Raw genomic sequence first — 9441 nt, 5'->3', positions numbered from 1 at the left:
TCCCAGGAGTATTTTTCATTGTGCCAGTGGTGTTGACCAGTGGGACATGGGGCCACCAGTTATGTGATGTGCTGCTCTCTTCCCACTTGTTTCTCGGTCTTGTGGATACTGGAGAAAGCAGTCCGGCACTGCTGCTCTGTGCATCAACTCTTCAATCAAACTCTTGTGTGAAAAGCAGACTACATCTCTTGTCCACCTAAGATTCTAGTCCCCAAACCCAGGGGTGCTTAATGGTCAGTATTGTGAAGGGGCAGAAATGACGCTGAGGGACTCCATGCCTGTGATCCGCGTGCCTGTGCCACCAGGGACCACACAGAACTAGTGCTTGAGTCAATGAATAAAGATTCTTAAATAATACCATGACTATGCCAAAGATATTGCTTGCCTGTACCCGTGGGAGTAATGTGGTACTTAAAACATGCCTGCATTTTCAGGCACCAAGTAACACATAAAATGACATGGTTAAATCGGTGAATCTAAGGGGTCATTCTGGCGTGAAATTGAATATGTTTTAGGGAGAAAAGTGATCACTATTGCAATCCCTAAATTACGACAGTGGCTGGATCTACGGTCTAGGCAGCTAAGTCATTATTTCCGTATGAACTGTGGGACACCTGAGCCATTGCATACATCCTGGAAAGCGCAATATTATTGCTAACGAAGTGGGAAGATATTTATGAATGTTGTCGCCCTCCAGCCACATGCAATCATGCATCTCTTGGAGATGTTCAGGTATGGCTGCATTTTTCTTTTTTCAAACGTTCTTACCCAGAAGCATTGATCAGTATATAAGAGTGGTTCATTTTCAGAGTAAGCAGCTGGGACAAGACCAAGAGACTAGCAAGATTCAACTTCGTTAATCAAATTAATTTAATACTGGAGTTATTTCAAAAGAACAATCATAAATACAGTTAGAGGGTTAGACAGGTGTACCGACATCGAGGCACTGCCCTAGATAACTCGCATGGTGCATGTTTTTAAACACTTCCCAAACACATGGTTTCTAATGGATTGATCGTAGGTGCAGGGCTGTGAGTGCTGAGATCTTCACTTCTTGCATCCACCTTGGTGTGCTGGCTTCTGCTGCTCCTGGCAGGGCTCTGGAGGGCATGGTTTGCATGGTTCCACTAGAAAAGAAATGTCATGAGGTTAATACACCTGAAAGTTTGAAACGTGTTAAGGGTGGATATATATTCCCACCAATAGTGGATTAGATATGCAGAAATGCCATGGCATGAATTTATCATACTAGCAACAACACAGGACCTGTTCCTTATGGTGGTAAGAATATGCCTAGTCAAACCCTCCTATGTTCGCATTAGGATAGGACAATCGCCCACTGCAGCTTGCAGTGTACCAATCTTGGTGCACGTGCAGGTCCTGCTGCCCTAGCACCTTCACTATTCTTTTCTTTCTTCACCCCACAATTTCTGTTTGAGTGGTGTACGCTAATGATGAGAACCTAGGCGGCAGGCAAGTACCTTCCTGCAGAGCCTCCATGGTGTTACTCCCGTGAGGCGACACCACTTTTTTCCTCACTTTTTTTGGGTCCTAACCCTTTCCTCTTTCTCTCTACTCACTCGAGTCGGTTGGCAGGGGAGGGAGATTCAGATAGAGGTAAACGGGTGAACAGCGCTCTCTCTCTTTTAATGAACATTCTGAAAGTGGTGAACCTGGTCTAGAAAACTATCAGTCAGAACAGTGGGCGATTGTCCTATCCTAATGCGAACATAGGAGGGTTTGACTAGGCATATTCTGACCACCATAAGGAACAGGTCCTGTGTTGTTGCTAGTACATGGAGAGGGGGATGACCTGTTCCTTGAATCCCCTAAGCTCCTTGGTGTAATATGAATTTATCATAATCCAGTTATCTTAATTGCCTTCTCTTGCATATTGATACATAACAAAACTTTACGAATGCACTTAGCACAATTAGACAGCGTATGAAAACGCAAAGTAGACAAAGGTCCTGAAAAGGTGTTTGCTAGCAAGATCAGACATTGGTAAATGAGAGTTAGACGAAAGAATCGTAGCTACTTCCAAAGAATAACACCCTTCATTAACACTTAATGCAACACCAGGTACTGCTTTCCTCAAGAGAGTATCAGTCAGTCCTTCTAGTTAAAGCACCATATTGTGCATATATTCTACTTATTGGGTATATCAATGAACGTGTATCAAAGCAGCAATTGTGGTCCATCGTCCATACCTGGTGTAGGACACTTCTGTACCTCGTCCTGACACTGCTGAACTGCCTGGTCCTTGCACTGCTGAACTGGTTTACATGCTGGAACGAATAAAATAACAATAGTTAATAAAATTGGGTGTGGGCATAGATCTGCAGCTATTTTTGTTTCAATAAAATACCCCAACTTTGATGAAATATAAAACAAATTGGTGCAGGGCAGTAAATAGCAGTAGCAGTGAGTAACTGATTGCATATGGCATGCAGGATTAACGGATCATTAACAATACATCATATAATACAAAGCTATACCAAAATTGATCCTACATAATGCCCAGCCAATCCCTAATAGTCTCACCCACCTGCTTCCACACCCTCTGCACCCTCTGCAAGATATTCAGGTGACTACCAGTCAACACCAGAAGGGCCGTCACACAGGCCCTTGTCACCAGCAGGCTGGATTACGGAAGACACTTTATGTAGGAATCACCACACGCCTCCTGAAGAGACTACATGCAATATACAACTTAGTGACCAGACTCATCCTCGACCTTCCCAGACGAATCCACATCACACCCCCTGAAGAAGCTACACTAGCTCCCAATCCAGAAGAGATGCCAGTTCAAGATGTTGACTGACGCACACAAAGCACTGCACAATGAAGGACCAGCTTATGCCAATAAACACTTCACCTTCCACCAACCAACCAGACACCTATGATCTGCCTCCCTCTTCCTCCCAGACACCCCCAGGTTTGCCGAAACAACAGCGGAGGATGTTCCTTCCCACTCCTGGCAACCAAAGCATGGAAAACCTTCCCCTGCATCTCATGACCAAATCATCACTCCAGCAATTCAAGAAACCTGGCTGTGTAATGAACAGATCACCACAAAGAAAGCAGCAACTCAAGAGCCTTGAGACCCTCATGGCTGATTTGCTGTGCTTTACAAATCCATTGTTTGATTGATTGATCAATTGTTAGTCGGTGAGCTTCTAGTACCATGTATCACAAGTAGTGTAACCAGGACAAAAAATATGATGCCCATAGTGATGAATTGTACAGGATGTAAATGCCCATGCACCTCTCAAAGTAGGCATAACACTATATTTTCTGTATTACGCAGCTTGAAGGGGCAGTCATTAGTTCAAATTATGGGATGGCTGGTACATTACAGACTTATAGGGGTCAAGGTTTTGCTGATAGCTTAACTAGTAAAATTACAGGCTATATAGAAAGAAGAAAGGAGTCATAAACTATTTTGATCTTCATTCATATAAATACAGAATAATTGTCAAATAGTTTGAAACGTTTGGGTTGAAAGTAATTTAGTTTCAACTCATTATTTACAAAAACATTTCAATTGAAGAACATTCACTTGAAAATTATAAATTAATGTTTGCATTAATATGCTAATTCTAAGTTCCACAGTGAATGTGAATTTGGGTGCGACCACAATTTGCACTCAATTTTACATTCTGTTTCAGGAAATAATTTGTGAATAGCTTTGTGTTTTACATTTGCACAGTTTTACGGTTATTACCTGGAGGAATTTGCAAATGGGATTCAGGTCAGAAAGAGAACTAGTGTGCAGTTAAATCACTTAGGAAAACCAAAACTACATGTGAGTAGAATATCTTCCTGTGAAACTCTGAAGGGCACAGTTAAACCACCAGGGGTTAAGCCCATGTGCATGCAGTATCAGTATTTCCCCCCTTCCCCTTTGAGTTTGGCGGCGAAAATATTTTCTAAGAGCAGGCAGTGGTCCCATGGACCACTGTGACCTAAGAAAATGGGTAGAAATCTTTAAATTTTTTCCTTTTAACTGCATCCCGTTTTCCTTCAAGGAAAACAGACTGCATTTGAAAAAAACGTTGCTTTATTTACAAAGCAAATACAGACATGTTGGTCTGCTGTCCCCAGCAGGCCACCATCTCTGTGATTGTAGCCCATTCCTAATGGGTCATAAATTGCAACCTGCCTGATGAATATTGATGAGGTAGGTAATTTGCGACCTCATTGGGAATCAATAAATGTGTCTGAGACACATTAGTACATTCTGTTTTGCAATTCGCAAATTGCGAGTCACAAAAAAAACACAATTTGCGACCCGCAAAACGGAATTGTCTTACATCTGGCTCTCGATCCTGAGCTACACCTGCACTGGAATATGTTTGACCTCCTTAATTGTATTTGTACATTATGAGGTGCAACGCTTGTAGAAAGCTATTTTCATTCTTTTCAGAATCTACTTTTTTCATGCAGTCCCTGTTCAATTCATCATTGTGGTCTCATTGAAAGAAAAACATATTTTTGAATTAAAAATATACATATTTAATTGTTAGGTAATCAACACGCTTTCATTTGACCTTGTTACAATTTATATATTTGTTAAAGCAACAAATTCTATTAACAGCGACAGAAGACTAGATTCACAAACAGGGTTGAAAACACAGTGCCTTCTGGGAATGGACCACATTTCTATTTTTCTTTGATTTTACACAGAATTCCAAGTGTGCTATTGGGAAGCTGAGACAGATTTTCGGGAATACTCACATGTATAAATATGATTACATACTTAAAGGTAATAGTTGCCTTTTCCCAATCAGAAATTGCAGCAAATATTCAGCATTTGTACTTACTATCCCTTCTCTTTGCTCACAGGGTTTTATTTTCCCTCTGGAGGAACTTTACCCCAACTACCTCCACCAAATTCTTGGCACTTTCTCTCCCCCTTTTCTTCCGAAACGATTTGCACTACTGCTGCCCAGAACAGGTTTACATTTCTGACTGCTTGCAGAATAGGAATCTGCCTGTGATTTTGTGAGTGGTCACCAACTTGTGCGGGTGTCCCCACCACGGAATTACCACAACTACCCCTTGTGAGGATTGTACTAACTCATACATATATACCATACTTGACTAAATCGATTCACAAAATCAGTCTTGTTTTATGAATCATATCGAATCTGCACTTGTAAATGATGCTCTTGTGCACTTACAGTAGAATGATGTATGGAAATAGCTCAATAAAAGGCTCCCATAGTGATGAACAACTCAGGTACTGATGATGGCACACTAGAAGCACATTGGATTATTTGCTATTTAAATGGCAAATAACAATAGTAGTAAGTATCATCCTACCATCATTTCAGCTATAGATAAATAATGATTCCTCAAGTGGGTGCCTCGGCTTGGCAGTACTTACGTTCCTGGCAGGGTTCTGGCTGGCACGGCTCCGGGCACTGGGGCTTTTGCTGGTGCTGCTGGTGGTGTCCTCCGCCCTTGGCAGACATGGTTCTTTCAGGCTGTGTTGGGCACGATCCGCTCTCAAAGGAAAACTGGAGTAGCAATTCTATGATCTGTGTCTGCTCTATCTCAAACGAGGTGATTTTATACCCACGAATACGACCCACCCTTGTGACTGAGACAACAGTCATCATGAGGAGTTGTAATTCCAAAGTCACAGATTTCAACATAGGAGGATGCACAGTTAGGCAATTATATTTCACTGTTCCTGGAGGCAAGGGCATTTCCTCATAGAGCCTTCCAACCCAGAGTTTTGCAATAATAACCTCAGTCATAGCAATGAGTTTTGGGAACAGTAAACTGTATATTGTGACATCTGTTGTAAATCATTTCTATAAGTATGTACAGGTTTGGGAACGTCTGGGACAAAAAAACATGCCATGACAAAATATCACAATATCTTCAATAGTTTTTGAATGACTTGGGTCAAAATTCAGCTCTTAGTTGAGGAGTAACCTGGACACTGATATGCAATCATATTTTGAGGCCGCAAAGCCTACGATTCCCAAAATCATAAGGCGTGTAACTGCAAATTCCCTCCTACAATTTACAAGAGAACATTTACGAGTTTGAAAAGTCTTTCCAACTCTTAAAAGAAGTTTTTGGGCCTTTCCAAAGGTACGCCCCTCGTGTCTGAAATTTGTTGAGAAATGCATCACTGATTTGTGACCTCAATTGTGTTGAAAATTATTGATCAGACACCAACACTTGAAAAAGGATGCTTTCTGATTCCGAGTAGAATATCTTCAGGTTTGGGAATTGTGGCCCCAGATTCGAGGGCAGCAGACAGTGGTAAAAAATACCACTGCCTCCGCTCCCCGATGACTTCCCAAATGGAATTTTATTTTTACATGCAGCACCGGTCCCTTTAACAGACACAGGCTGCATTGTAAAAAGCAAGCATTGGCAAAGCCAGTGCGTTTCGGCATTGCCCAGCTATTGGCCTTGTCAATGTAAATGTCTTTTAGCCATGTTGTCTAGCAGCACATCTGCTGTTCACCATGGCTGAAAGTTACTTAACGCCCAGAATCACAGTATGTTGGGCTGATGCCAAGTCGCCCCCCCCATGTTAAATTTTTCGTTCTACCCCTCCTAACACAAAAGAGCTCTATGGCGTGGCCTGCGCCGACAGGGGAACTGGAGAACCAGGTTCGAATCTCGAGATAGGCTGAACAATTTGTGATTCTGGGCAAATCACTTACGCTTCCCCCTGCCTATCACAATAAATGTGTCATTGTGTAATGTAAACAAAGACAATTTTTAAGGGATTAAGGCAAAACGTTTGCACCACTATTCAAGAACCATATCTAAGTCCAAAAGAAAGGTGCTAGAACCAGGAACGTAATCCCTATACGAACCTAACAAAGTAAGTAAGGAAAACCCTACTTCCTTGGCATACTAGACTTATAAAAATGGACAGCACCCTTCAGAGTTAAATCCACAGTTTAGGATAGATAGTAAGGTTATATTTTAACATTTGTCAAATAAAATGTAACAGTATCACAATTGTTTTCCCAACAAATACATAGGCAAGAGACTTTGGGCCCGATGTAGATAGCCAAATACCGGTCGGTAACAGCCGATTTCGGCCGTTACCGAACGGTATTTGAAGATGGAGATGTAGGGGCATGTTAAAATACAGAATCGGTAATTTTACCGAATCTGTAAAATACCGAATCGGTAAAATTACAGATTCTGTATTTTGACATGTAGGTAGCACTTAAATCAGTGCTACAGGGGTTTAAGAAGTCGTTATTTACCACCAACTAGAAGTTGGTGGTAAATAATGAAAACCCTTTCAAAAGCATTTTTTTTGCTTTTAAAACGGTGCCATGTTGCAGACATACATGCCCTAAGGGCATGTATATGTGCAACATGTGCACCCATGCACAATTGAGGGGTGCAACAGGATGTCAAAGTGACACCCTGCCACCCTTCAATGTTTCCCCCAATTACCGAATCGGTATTTACCGATTCGGTAATTGACATTCATTCCTATGGGCCTACAGGGCCATAGGAATGAATGGCAATTACCGAATCGGTAAATACCGATTCGGTAATTACCGAATTTTACCGGTTCTGTAATTAAATCGGTAAAATTACCTAAATCCCGATTGCCAGTTCTTAAATACCGAATCGGTATGATTCGGTATTTAAGAATCGGTAATCTGGGATTACCTACATCGGGCCCTTTGTGTCTTCAGTTTTCTGTCCTTTATTCAGTTTTTCATTTTCATAAAAAAAAATTCTGATAGCCAAATAGCCAACGCGTTTCGTCCGTGACCGGACTTCTTCAGGGCTGAATAAGACGTGTTATTTTCAGGTTCGTACGTGGTGCATATTTTAATGTCCAGATGTAGATAAAAATGTATAATGTTGTCCGTTCCCATTAGGGAGTATAGGTAATACGAAATAAAGTCATGGATCAGTGTGACACGTTTTTTTATTCAGGCCAAGGTAAGCCCAAAAACACCGCAAGAACGAACGTGGCAAAAAGGTCTTCTGGTCATTGTGTAATGTAACTGGTGAGCACTGAAAGTGCTCCAATACCAGCGGCTGGTGTTAGCACTATGGCAAGATGGAGGATGGAACAAGCACTCGAATACCATCTGATCATGCAAAAATAAAGGGGAGATAGAGAGGGGACAGGTTAAGCAGGGAAACAGGAGGGGATGGACAGAAGGGCAAGCAACAACGGAAAAAACACCCTAACTGAAGCAGGATCAGCAATAAAAATGAACGTGTCATTGTGTAGTGTACCTGGTGAGCACTTAAAGCGCTCCAATACCATCAGTTTGTGTTAATGCTATGGCAAGACGGACGATGAAGTGAACGCTCCAATACCATCGGATTGTGTAAAAAAAAAAAAAAAACACGTGCTGTTAGTATTTTAACAACTTTTTAATAAATGCATTCATTTGTATCCACACACATGCATTTTTGTGGTATATTAATGTGTATGAGGGAGTGCTGGAAAACAAAGAACACAATTGCTCCCTAAACTGGAAGCAGTGTTAGGAGGCATTTACTTGATCCATCTGCTACAGGAGGGCCAAACACAAGAAGAGAGCACGCTGCCCGAATGCCATGACAAATGGCATCAAAGAAAATTAGAGCAACATTGAAGTTTACCAATGGTAGGAGATGGGTGGTCTGTAAGCACACTGATAGAACACAACTTATCTCTCAAGACAGCACATGCACTGTCTAGCCGAGACCTAAAAATGTTTCATGTTTGGGAATGCAAATACAGTGACAGAAGTCTGCTGTCCTATGTATTCCTCCATCCCTTTGCAACCTTATACACAGATCAAAAGCTGGGACCTGCCTAATTAATATTAATTAGCAAGGTTGTTTTGTGACCACTGCAAATGAACATTTGTACATTAGTGCACAACTCAGACAGTGTGGGCGAGAGCAGAAAACTCACAGAAGAGGGAAAAAGTGTGAGGCAAATGGGTAAGAAGAAATCGGAAACCCTTCAAGCTCATCAAGGTACATATAGAGTTATTTAGACCCTGCTTCCATCCTGCTAGCTTATCAGTTCAACTCATCTCTTTTGACGAGGATCACCCAGCATATTATGAGATCCTCCTGTGCCAGGTAAAGATCTTACCTTCTTCAGTCCACCTACCAGTGAAGGGAAATGGACTGGAAGCAGAAACATTTACTAAATGGGTGCTATATTTTTCAGGCCCTGCCCAACAAAAAGTAATGATCAGGCACAATATGTGATCTCTGTGGGCTTTCTTTGTTGGGGTCTGCCCTATGTATCGCAGGGTGAATGTCACTGCGACCTAGTTGCACAAGGGTGCACAGGCTGCTGTAGTATTGTGTTTATAGCAGAATGTCTAGTATAGGAGAATTCCTTGAGGAATTCTCATAGTTCTTTCTCTGTGGAATGTTCTATGTGTAAAGTTCTTGGTTTGGTTTGTTTACCTTTAAAAT

The 9441-nt window shown here is 41.6% G+C and overlaps 1 long non-coding RNA gene across 1 annotated transcript; it reads right to left on the bottom strand.

Annotated features, from left to right (window-relative positions):
• Positions 1 to 852: 852 nt before the first annotated feature.
• LOC144753395 (uncharacterized) lies at positions 853 to 5612 on the bottom strand. Its single transcript, XR_013594332.1, has 3 exons — positions 5393 to 5612; positions 2211 to 2288; positions 853 to 1127 (listed from the first exon to the last, which is right to left on the bottom strand). It is a non-coding gene; the product is annotated as an uncharacterized LOC144753395 (long non-coding RNA).
• Positions 5613 to 9441: the final 3829 nt, after the last annotated feature.

This window comes from Lissotriton helveticus, chromosome 5_1, assembly GCF_964261635.1.
Source record: "Lissotriton helveticus chromosome 5_1, aLisHel1.1, whole genome shotgun sequence".
NCBI lineage: Eukaryota > Metazoa > Chordata > Amphibia > Caudata > Salamandridae > Lissotriton > Lissotriton helveticus.
Note: the sequence above shows the minus strand (reverse complement) of the source record. Positions and strands in the feature narration are given on the sequence as shown.